This window comes from Enoplosus armatus, chromosome 18, assembly GCF_043641665.1.
Source record: "Enoplosus armatus isolate fEnoArm2 chromosome 18, fEnoArm2.hap1, whole genome shotgun sequence".
Classification (NCBI taxonomy): domain Eukaryota; kingdom Metazoa; phylum Chordata; class Actinopteri; order Centrarchiformes; family Enoplosidae; genus Enoplosus; species Enoplosus armatus.
Window position 1 is genome coordinate 5,667,521 of NC_092197.1, and position 13,007 is coordinate 5,680,527.

A 13,007-nucleotide genomic window follows, 5' to 3' on the forward strand; every position below is an offset into this window, starting at 1 on the left:
CATCGTAACCCTTCAAGAGCGATCCAGGAGAGACAGAGGAGGAAATGGAGCCTGTGAAGGGTTACTGTTGTACATTTTTACCCTGCGGTTTTAAGGGAGGCCAGTCAAAACCTCATCTGGTTAGAGAGTGAGCAACAGAAAGAAAGGGTGAAAGAATGGAAGAGATAGTTTGAAAGTACGTGTAGAAAAAAATCTAGGAAGGGTATATTTTCAGCAGAGGTTATAAAGATGTGGCTCAAATTAAGTTGTTGAGTGTGGACATTTGTTTTTAAAACCTCTTAAAGGGAGTTTCCCCAACTGTAGGCCTCCTACAGTATGGATTATATTGCATGTTGCTATTTCTCTGGAGCCATTCTGAAACAAGAACGTCTGCATTTACTTTCCAGTTTTTCCATTTTTAGCAAAAACGTGATGTTGAAGACACAGGTGCATAAATGTGTGCACAAATAAAGGCACCTTCCAGTAGTGAGTGACGGGCCTCACTTAACCCTCTACTGCACTTTGTTTCCCAGAGGCACCACAAAGTCTTTAGGACCCTTACACCCTCCCATTTATAGATATTTTAAGTTTTACAAGTTGTAATATCTCATGACATGAATCACATAAGGGACTTGAGTGGATAAAATGTTGTTTTTAGGGTGGGAACACATGTGGCACAGTGCCAGAAATTGACTATTTCAAGTTAGATCAAGATAACTTATTGAGAAACAAGCATGCTCATAATGACAATGCTAACATACTAATGTTAAGCAGTTACTATGTTCACCATCTTCGTTTCGCGTGTTAGCATGCTAACATTTTTTAATTAGCGCTTAACACAAAGTACAGCTGATGTTGACAGGAATGTCATTAGTTTTGCAGGTATTTGTCACAAACCAAAGTAATAGAAGAAGAATTCTTCTTGACCTGATGATGGCGCTAGATGAAAAGTTAAAGGACAAGGACATTGTGTAGTTAGTGTACTTCTTAACTCAGTACAGTTCTCAATGATGGAGATGTTGTTTTAGCTGCTAATACTCGCATGTAATGGACATTTTATTCTCTAAAGGGGAAAAAAGGAACCTGATCAAGATGTTCAGGTCCTCTCCCACATTTGTATTTAAGTATGAAGTGTCCATATGTATGTTTCCAGTACACTATTTCAAAGGCATATTTTACTTGTTTTCTACATAAATCAGATTTTTCTTGGTGATTTATACCCTTATGGAACAGTGTTGCCCTGAGGTAACAAAAAATATCCAGGTGGGGTTGATACATTTATTTAATTGATCGATAATCAGAAGACCTCAATCTTCCAGAAAATAGGTAAAACCCTAAAGAAAACATAATTCATGCAGTAGAAGGTTAATGTTACCTATACATGATTATTTATTGCTCGACATGTACAACACAAACACTACTTTGAGTTTCTTCTTATTTAATTGTGTTAAAAGTAATAACCACAAGAGGGCAGACTGTCCCTGTAAAAACAGTGCTGTTACCATATGGTGGAAATCCAGTTGGTGTAAAAATGTAATTTAAGAAAAAGCATTCACTCTTTGGATTTTTATCATTTAGTTTGAGCTTCTGACGTGACACAACTCTGAGAACATGAAGTTGATGAGTTGCAGAAAAATGCAGCGGGTGAGTTGTTGTTGTTGTACATGTCTGGTAAAATACATTGATCATCCATGCTCTTCCACTAGGAGGAGTAAGTGCAATAAGAAGCAGTGGCATTAATGTGAAGAGCGGCTGGACTCAAATAGCTTCACCTGAGGGTCTCGTTCAGACGCAGACAACAAGCTCACTGTGTTTCTATGTGTTGTGTAAGAAAAATTGTTGTTATTGCCCACAAGTACTAATTCATCACTCTTCATTCTATAATAGTAATAATGATAATAATAAACTTTATTTATATAGCACCTTTCAAAACACAGTTGCAAAAAACACAAAGAGAAAGAAACAAATTAAATGCCATAAAAACTGAACACACTATACTCGTATTCAGAAGTAATCAGGATTAAAGTGCAACATCAGCGTCCACAAAAACTGTACAAAAGCACACAAACACAACACATGTAGCCAAAGGGCCGAGGGCAGAGTGGTGTCCAGAGCCGGTCAGATCGTTACAGACAAAAGGTTAATTCACCTGATCACGTTTAATGAGAGTGCCATCATCAATCGCTGCGGCCTGACACAGTGACATTTCACAGAGGCCACGTGGTGACCTGCTGGCATTTGGGATGCACTAGAAACAAAGAGGCCAAGGCCTGAATCCAAATCGTGTGCGTGTGTGGGTAAAGTAGAGCATATGTAATCTTAAACTGTCAAAGGAGCACTGCTGACTGCTTACTGAAATTTACATCCAGAGGTTTAAACACAAAAACCAGCGGTGGAAGAAGTAAAAGTACCAACACAGCAATGTAAAAATACTCCATTATAGGGATACATCATTTTATTAATGATTTAATCTGCTGGTTATTTTCTTGATTCATCATTTTGTTTATAAATTTCAAAAAAATTGTGAAAAATGTCCAAAAACCCAAAGATATTCAGTTCACTTTTAAATATGATAAAGAAAAGCATCAAACACTCACATTTGAGAAGCTGTAACCAGTAAATATTTGGAATATTTGGTTGAAAAATAACAAAAACAACGATTGTTGCAGCTGCAAATTGCAAATAAAACTCCTGCATTCAAATTCCTACTTACGTCCAGAAGTATTGACAAAAAGTACTTAAAGTGAGTAAACATACTCATTGTGCATAAGGTTTTAACTAATTCATATACAGTTAGATAGTTTAAGGTCCTCCAAAGATTATTAATGAGGGTTGGAAAGAAGAAAATACAAAGTTCTGCTACACAAATTTGTGTCAACATTTTGAATGATTCGACCTCTTTGGGTTTACATGAAAACACCTGGAGTGGAACTGCTAACTACTCGCACATGAAGACGTCACAAGTCAAAAAAGTTGAGAACTACTGTTTTAATCTTTTAACAAAGCATTGTATTTTATGAACTTATTATATGTAGAGTTTTATTCTGAAAAGTAACTGTCATGAAGGCAGCGCAGCCAAACGGACAGTATTTCCCTCTGAGATGTAGTGAAGTATCCACAGTCCGAGCTAAACGTCTTCTTGAACTCAACATGTTTCTGCTTCGACTGTTCCGGTGTTTGGTGCAGGTGCAATACAATGTTTGAATCGTGCCATAAACAAATGAAGCTATCTATCATCACTGCTTCCTCCTCCAAGGTATTATTCAGTGACAAAGCCGCATCAAAGAACATTATGGCAGGTGAATTGATTTGCATGTTGTATCTGGATGTGTGTGACAGATAAAAACCCACTGTGTGGATGCTTGTAGTAGTATCTCATACACTTTGCATTATGCTGTGTGCAAAACAGTTTATATGTGTATTTATTCATTTTCATACATCTCTATTTATAGAAGTGACTCCCATAGTTCCCAGCGTGACTCAGTGTCAGTAACTGCACATCTAACCACATTGTACGCTTTCTCACACACACACACACACACACACACACACACACACACACACACACACACACACACACACACACACACACAGTAACAGAGACCATGTTTATCCTACGCGTGGGAAAGGTGCCGTGGTCAGACACGGCTTACTTGGTGAGACTAAAGGGCCGGAGTGGCAGCTGTCCAGAGAGAGGGCAGCGTAGCTCCGAGGGATTAGCACACTATTGAGTCAAGAGCTCCTGATCCGCATCATGCAGCTTCACGGGCTTCAACTGCTGAGGCTAACGTGCAAGTGCTTGTGCACAAACACACACTCGCATTTTGTGTGCCTGTGCACCGCAACCCTTACTGGCATGGACACATGGATTGAACCCACGCACTATAATGCTTACACCTACATTTATATCCTGATCTTTGAAGTTGTATTTGTCTGGGAAACGCAAAGCCTGGGATAGTCCATCACTGCTGGGTCACACACACACACACACAGTCGGACACACACTTTAATGTGCAAGAGTTGAAGATTGAAGCTTGTAGTTTAACTTATGCTGAAGCCCTCAATAGATCCAAAGAACGAGGCTCACTGGTTACTCGTAATGGAAAACTGCTTTTGAGGGTGTGTGGACTCTTTAGGTTTGTTTTAACAGCTCTAAGGAGCTTAATGACATAATGCAAAATATGGTGACTCATAATGAAGTAACTGAAATACCTTTTGGTTACTTATAGATTTTGGCAGACTAGACGGTTTACAGCATCGCTTCCTCTCACAGTTCAGGATTATATTACACTTTAAAGCGTAACCTATGGCAGCGTTAAAGGTGCCCTGTGGGGTTTATTTGTAAACTAACAAAGTTATATTTACGTTCACTGTTTCTCACCAAAAACACATTGTGTGTATCCTTAAATCCTTATAAATATGTTAAATAAATTTCCTTCCTCATAAAACACATTGTGACGCTGACTTCTGGAAGAATTTGAGACCTTCGTACATACATCCATGTTTGCTTGTGCTTGATAATAGTCTTCTTCTTGCTTTCCTTTGCTGGCACATTGCTATGTTTCTTGGCATGTTAGCACCAATATATTGCTCCATAGCACTATGAGTGGTCAAAAGCTACACAGGGTATGTTTTAAATATCTTTTACTATCTTTGATCGGCCCTCTGTGGGATTATTTAGCTAATTCTTCATTGTGACTGTCTGTAGTAGTGTCTAGTTTCTATGATAGCAAATACCAAATATCTTTGGGTTTTGGAGTGTTGGTTGAAAAAAAAAATATTTAAAAACATCACATTGGGGTCTGGAAAATTGTGGTGGCTGTTTTCCACTATTTGCTGCCATTTTAAGGATGAAACAAATGAAAACATTTGTTTGTTGCAGCCATATTAATGAGATAATTTAACAGTTTGTCTTAGAACAGTGCAGATGAACAAAGACAGGAAAGACACAGACTTAAATAACAACATATCTTGTATTTTCGTGGCTTGCTTTCCATTGTGAGGAACCAGTGGATTATATTCACCACCAGGCTGATCTTTGAACAGGAAGTCTTCCTCTTTTGACTTCCCTTGTCACAGACTGGCTTCACAGGCGACCGTTAAAAACCAGAAGCCCTTATGCAAAGGCCATGTGAGCCTTGCATGCCACAATGGGAGGGTGTGTGATGATGTTTATGCAACATGTATGAATGTCCCTGTATGTATGTATGTATGCGTGTGTGTGTGTGTGAGTGATCGGCCTCAGGGCTCTAATTAGAGGTGTCGGCGTTCAGGTATCTCAGGTTGATTGTTTGTAACTCGAGCCTGACGTGAGAAAACGAAGGCTTTATTTTCAGTGGTCTCTTAAAAAAACAAAAACCTTTCTTTTTCTTCAGGCTGTTGCGGGTTTTCAGCTGCATTTCAACACGAGCTATTTTTAAAGGCAGTCAAATTCAGAGAGAGAGAGAAAGAGAAAATGCCATGTGTGTTGGTAGCTTTAGGTGTTTTCCTGTGGTGTGGCGTGCCACAGAGGGGGGTTTCTACTGATTAAAAATTGATGAGCAGCTGAGTGCCGTGTAGCCTGAGCCGAGCATTCCTGCACTCTTTCATGTCGTGTGTGTGTGTGTGTGTGTGTGCTGCTGGGCTATTGTGAAGGTATCAGATTTACCTAAGCTCACATTTCACCTGCTATTCTGCGTGTGTGAGAGCACATAATCAAAAATGAAGTCAGTTTTGACATGTTTTTGCCATCTTCCTCTCCTCCCGCTCACATGCACAGTGTGTTCTTCTCCTTTTATTCCACATGCTGACAAGTGGCAAGTGTTTTTTGCTTTGGGTTTCTGGAGACCCCCGCGGCTTTTAACAGCTTAAAGAAAACACACTTATCACCTTGATACTTGAAGTGGCTATATTTTTATAAAAACAATGGATCAAATGTGACCTTTCACATTTGATCCATGTCACAGTGTTGCTCGTAGTAACAGACCAACAGAGAAATACCACCTGAAGCTGCAGCTCGCTTCGGCTTTACAGACCATTTATAGTGAGTTTCAGCTCGTTGTTTAGCTGCCTGGCAACTTTATTGTTTTGGCTCACTCTCACTGCTCTCGTAGCGTCGGCCGGCAAAAAATACTCACTTTACACTACCTGCTCAGCACCAAACAACAGTTAGCGACTAGCTGTTGAACATAGTGGAGCATTTATCAGCTAAAGAGTCAGATATTTCCCTCAGAGACCAAAAACAGAGCTAAAAGAGAATGAATATAGGACTAAAATTCATCAGGTGGCCACAAACATGACTCCATATGAATGATGATGTTGCCCCATAACTGCCGGATGTGTAAATAAGCAACTATTTGCTAACAAGTTCCCCATATCAACATAAACGTCAATGTTCACAACTTGTTTCTACTGCTACTGGTTAAACTACAGTGGATGTTGATATGCTCTGGATGTTGACAGTAGTTTTTACGCAGCGCTACCCCTCCCAAATCCCAAATAAGTCTATTTGAATTTCTGTTATTGAGGTTTGGAGTTTGATCATAAGAGGTCAAATAGGCAGTTAGACATCTCTGGAGTCTAATTGATCCCCATTGTCTGTGAATTACTTTTTGGTAAACAAAAGGAATCTATATTTGTTCATTCAAAGCCCGTATAACATATAGAACATTTGGCATATGACAATGTATTACAGTACAACACATAACATAACCAAGGTACAAACTGTGAAATGTTTTACAGTGGAACAATCAACATGTCAGAGCTCACTGGTGGACAAATGTAATGGAGACTAAATTTCTGAATTACCATAAACTTCTTCCGACATACACACTGATTCCAATATATTCATAATAAGCTATCATCGGCCGATATATTGGTGAAGCTCTAGTAAAAACAAGGCTGTATGATTCTTTGCGTATTTTGTCACCTTCATCAAATGTTCAAACCCAGTTTGTGGCAAATGAAAGGGTCACAATTTCTATACCTTTCTACATTCAGTGTTGAGTTTTAATTAAAAAAAAAAAAAATCAAAACAATGAGGAAGTCAAGCAAATGTCAAAAAAAACACAAGAGTGGAAGTTTGCTGTGGCGTGGCATCACTTATTTCCTCTAATAAATGTGTCAGCCGTGTAATAAAGGTCAGTCTCAGATATGTGTGTGTTTGTATGTACAGTATGTTGTGTCTCCAGGACCGACCACATAACGTGTTAGACAGGCTGAAGTCAGTCAGTGGGAGGCAGAGAAGTGCATCTTAAAGAGAGACAAGAGAGCGAGAGATGAAGAGTAAGAGAGGAGGGGAGGCTGCATGAATGAATGAATGACCTCATCATTGCCTGGACCTGCTGCTGAGTGGGATTATGGGTTTAGACCCTGGAGAGCACATAAGAGCGATTGATTGGAGAGAATCTGAGAAGCCAAAGAAACACAAAGATCGGTCTCTCTGTTAAGACACATGTTAGAAAATGTGGTACCACTTTCTAATAAGTCCTTACTAATGCTTTATAGATCAGTTATAAGCCATTAATAATAACATCTTTTGGGTTGCCAGGTTGTTAAAGCGTCCTTTGACAGGTTGGACTGTAACAGGACCAAAATATTATTATTATTATTAACAACTTATTAACCTTTACAGCTGCAAACCTGATGGATTAAAGCATTTATTAATGATTTACTAACATTTATGACAGCAGACTGAATGAATTACCAACATTTGTAACTGCATATAAGCCTATAAAGAAAGGATAAACACCTGCCAAACATATTTTCACAACCTGGCAACTCAAAAGTTGCTCTTCATATTACTGGCTTATAACTGTTCTATAAAGTATTAGTAAATGATTTGCTAACTATTAATAAAGCCACTAGTTACAACTTATACTTTATAAAGGGTGACTTCAAAATAAAAGCTGATTTCCGGTAAATAATTGGACATTATAGGATGCAAACTGACCAGGAATCACACTTGAGAGCAGAAACAAATTCATGTCGTAAATGTCCTTTACATTTTGCTCACACCGATGATGATGATGATGATGATGATGATGATGTGATGCGAAGCTCAGCCTCAGGCCTGCACCCTGACATCACTTTGCGCTCCAGGATACTGTAACTGTATAGAGGAAGCTTCGCGTAATTGACGGTGATGTAACAGCAACTCAAAGAAAAAAATAAAGACCCGATAAGAATAATCTGCTATGAATGGTGCCCTTTTGCTCCAGCTAAAACGAAAATGTGGTGGATTGAAATGCATCATTGATGTGAGTGAAAGAGAGAGGGAGGGAGGGAGAGAGAGAGAGGGAGGGAGAGAGAGAGAGGGAGAGAGAGAGAGAGAGAGAGGGAGGGAGAGAGAGAGAGGGAGAGAGAGGGAGGGAGGGAGGGAGAGAGAGGGAGAGAGAGAGAGGGAGGGAGAGAGAGAGAGGGAGAGAGAGGGAGGGAGGGCGATCACACAGTAAACACAGCTCCTATGGCAGAGCCGTTCCGCTTCATCATCACGCTGTGACCAGTTGCGCTCAGAGAGAGAGAGAGAGAGAGAGAGAGAGAGAGAGAGAGAGTCCGACCACCAGCCGCGTTTTGATCAGCTGTTGTCGGAGTTGGCGCCGGAGTGATGTTCCTGCGCTCTTAGCGAGAGGAGAAACAGACGCAGAGAGAGAGAGAGAGAGAAAAAGACGCCGGTTTGTTGTTGTTGTCGCCTTGTCCGCTGGACTGACATCGCATGGGGACATGAACAGTGTGGATCCAGCCTCTAACAAACTGTTGACTTTCAATCAGCGGTAAAAAAACAACAACAACATCTTACCTGTGTTTATGCATGCCACCTCTCATCTGTTGAATGCATTGCTCTCTGTCGTCGCTCTGTCATACATCCCTGCAGCGCTGGCATATTTGATGCAGCCCCGAGCAAATTAGACAAAGCTGAGAGACACCTGCTCCTGTGCACATACCATTTGTTGGTGCATAAAGTGCCTTATTACCTTTTTGGATTGGCTAATAATGTTTACAGTAATCGACTGTTTGGGCCGAGTTTTGATAGGCTACTTGTCTAGTTATGTATCAAGTGCATGATTTATTGATCTCTTTCCATTTACTCTGGGATGGCTGGCAAACTGAGCGCCACTGAATCCACAAGTCTCCAGTCTGGAAGTATTGACGCTCCTCAACAGACTCTTTCAGCCACAACAGCTTTTAATTAAACCACGGCACTGGTTTATGTTCAGCTGTGCGGATATTCTGTTGCTTATTAATTGAGCTGTCGCCTTTTTTTTCTCATAGAAGAGACATTTCAGCATGTACAGGGAACTTTATGAATTATTCATGACATGCTTTTCAGTTCAAAGTAGAGTGGAGGTGCATGCAGCGACAGAATAAGGCATGCGGCCACACTGAAGGCAGGCATCTGGCTTAAACTGTGCAGCGGAGTTCAGTTGTAGTCCAAGGTTACTCAGTAGTAGCTCATTTCAAGCCTCTTAGATGGATCTGAAAATGCCACCGCTGCAGCTCTTTACCAGCTTAAAAGCAACACGGGAGGGACTGGGGCTGCAGTGACACTTAAACAGAGAGAGAGAGATCACATAGTGAACATACACACCTTATGGCACACTGCTGCCAATAGCAGAGCTTCTTCTCATGCTGCACCAATTGTGGGGAGAGGGAGGAGAGAAGAGCCAAAGATGTCCTGAAATTGTCTTTAAAAGCTCTAATTACTTAATGACCTTTTCTTCATTTTGTGTAAGAATCAACAGCATCTTCATGTTTCTATACATCACTGTAGCAGGATGACTTTGTGACTTCTTTTATTAAGAATAATCCAGAGGCTCTGATAGTATTATTATTGTTATAGTATTTATCTGCACTGTGCATGTAGTGCACCAAGCAACATTTGTAACGATAACTTTGTTATTCATTAACATGTAAGCCTTGGTGCATGCATCAGATTAATCCAAATTGGATAAAACATTGTTTGTTTGTTTGTTGTTAAATTTGACAAAAGTTCCCAAATTGAATTGAATGGGGGGGGGGCAGTGCTAATCTGTATTATTTAACATTTTAACCTCACATCTCTGCAGTAATTCCATGACTAGAGCTGCTGCAGAAAACAGTCGACTGATGTTTAAATTATTTAGATTGTCAGATGTGCCAGATATGGATACATGTATGACACAGACTATGTTGAAGTGAATTTTGATTTCTGATGGGCATTTTTTATGCGTTTTATTGTCACTCTCAGTAGTCTTGTGTTTGATATTGCTTCTACGACTGTTAGCATCAAGGTCTTTGTGGTGTATTTGACTTTTATTTCGAACACAATCTCAAAAAGAGTCAGTGATTTAAGAGTTTAAAGAGTCATACATAACCGATAAAAGGATTGTTTTTTTCTTGAGCGGCACTAGGAGGTTTAGTCTGATGGGTGGCAGCGTGATTTATACCTCACATTTCACTCTAGTGTATGGAGCCTTTCAGTGGCCACTGTCCATTGTCTTGTGACAGATACCACAATTTGTAACCTTTCCCGTACTCCATTACTGAGGGCAGCAGTTTGAGTAATGAATATCCATTTTACCTCTTTCTGTTTCAGAGCTATTTCTCTTTGGTCCAAGCTTTCAAAGTCATTTTTCTTTGGCTAACAGCCACTATGCTGCTGGAAAGTGGCTTTCTGAACTGTTGTGGTGCTGAGTTCAAGTTATGATGTCCAACCATATGGGAAGCTTTGAATGCAGGACAATGGTTTCAACTGCGTTACTTCTCAAATACATGTTGAGCAGCATGTGAGAAGTGTAAAGTAATAGGACAAGCCTATAATCAATCACTCTTATTGTTGCAGCTCTGTGAGCATGTGCTGAGGCACAGCTTTGAGCTAAATGCTAACATGCTCACAGTGACAATGCTAACTTGCTGATATGCAGGTATAATATTTACCATGTTCACAATCTTAGTTTTGTGTTAGAAAGATAACATGATTGGGACCAGTTTCAATCCTTGGTTTGGTTATAGTGAATAGGACAAGAATTCCTAAGAGGGCAAACAAGCTCACACCAGACTCACACACTTTTCTTGTTGCTTTGATTCCCCGCACATACTGAAATCAAAATATGTCTCCACTGCTTTGCAGTCCCAGAGCTCTGTTGACAGGTACATGTTCCTCATCAGACTCGAGGCACTTTACGCTCTCTGTTTGTTCAGCCTCTTTAATAGGTGTCAGCACAGCTTTTTTCGGTCTGACAGAAGCCACCTTGTGCACAAACGGCTCTTAGTTCACCACAGGCTACACCTCCTACATGTGTTAAAATATCTTTCATTTTAAAAGTGAAAGAAAAGCTAAGATTGGACAATGAACATTTTACCAAGTAACACAAGGAAGCATTCTCAATCTGGCAACAACGCTTGTCCTCTGGGCATTATACAGCAAAGTGTTGTGGTTTTTAAAAAATATATATCTTTGTGTGCATGAAATGCGGCAAGTGGTTGCTTTGATGCCAAATCAACTAACCAAGGTTATGAAACAAAAAATCTCTCTTGAACCACAGACAATAGAGAGATGTTGTTGATGGTACATGCAATTTCAAAACAAAAGAAAATGTATGTGTATGTACCTTAAGTATCATAAGAAGCCTAAACTCACAAACCTTTATGGAAGGAGATGAGCTGCACTTGGAGATGGAGTGGTTTTCATTAGTAAGGTGGGTGGGGTCGTTTCACTTAATCATCTCCCTCCATGCTACAATCTTTTTCACAACCCCCTCTTAGAGGAAAGGTGAAGGGCAGGAAAGATAGCGACTTGGGCGCAGAGAAGAAAAAGCGGGAGCACATAAAGGTAAAAGCTGTGATGGAGTACATGTTGTGACAGTGCTCCAGCAGACCCCACCCCAGTCACTCGTATAGGAAGCGAGCATGCAGGAAAAAGAGTGGGTAAAGAAACAGTGATGGATACATCCTGTGGTACGGACGCACTTTAAAATGCGTCCTTTAAGCTTGAGTGTACATTATGCATTAACAGCCCCACTCTGCCTTCATCTCCTCCGCAGAGAGAGGGAGAGAGAGAAACCTGACCAGAGAGGCAAGAGTTGGGGGAGTGGGGGATGCGGTCCAGAGAGAGACAGGGGAAGCAAAAAAAGCATGCAGGTCATATCACCACTCAGGCAATACAGATACATACAGATACATGCAAACACAAGGAGCCATAAAATAATGTTTTGGGTGTTTGGGTAATATAATGAATGCAAAAAATTATCTTTTTGGGGGGTGAAGTGTCCACTGTCAGGTTGTTGTGCATCATTTGCTGTTTTGCGGTTCTGACATAAGCATGCTAAGATATTAGCCTTGTGCAGCTAGTCTGGGGCAGTATGTAGATGTTTGTCTCTTGGTGTGCGAGGACGCTGTGCCTCTGATTGCCACGTTCATAATCAGTAGTATTGCAGTATTGCAATTAGAAGCTGTACATTTGCTTCAAGATTTAGTCGAGGTGTTTGCAGCTTGGTAGACATTTTGCTCTGATGTTTGGTGAGACAGTTGAGAGCAGGTGTGTCATTAAGGGTTTAAACTGCAAACCTAAAAGGAAAATGCCTATTACTTTCTTGCTTAAAGTTATATAAGAACGTTACCTCCCTGCCCACTAAATGGGAAGCTATTGTCAGTTAGCTTTGCCTAGCATAAGACTGGACACAGGGAAAACAGCTAGCCAGGCTCTGGGCAAACATAAGAAAATCTGAATCTAATCTAAAGGTCACTAATTAACACAATACTGTATTTCTTTGTTTAATCTGAACAATCTGTATGTGTGGGAGTATTTCTTGGCAAGGCACAGAGAGGAGTCACAAATCGTCATTTTCAAAAGACAGACACAAATAACTACTTCAGCTAACTACAAATAATAATATCTTTGTTCGTTACATGTGATACTACAGTATGTGTCAGTTTCGGCTTTTACGACCTCATTAACTTCTAAATAATCCAAAAATGTCTTCATTTTCAGAGAACAGTTAAAGACATTTGTAACTTTTTCATACTTGCATCTGATGTTTGTGTGTTTCTTTCTGTGTATTAGCGATTGTATC

At 40.2% G+C, this 13,007-nt stretch overlaps 1 protein-coding gene across 1 annotated transcript in view; it reads left to right on the forward strand.

Annotated features, from left to right (window-relative positions):
• Nucleotides 1-13,007, forward strand: part of garnl3 (GTPase activating Rap/RanGAP domain like 3) — a 62,555-nt gene that overhangs the window by 7,031 nt on the left and 42,517 nt on the right. The gene's annotated exons all lie outside the window — the stretch shown is intronic.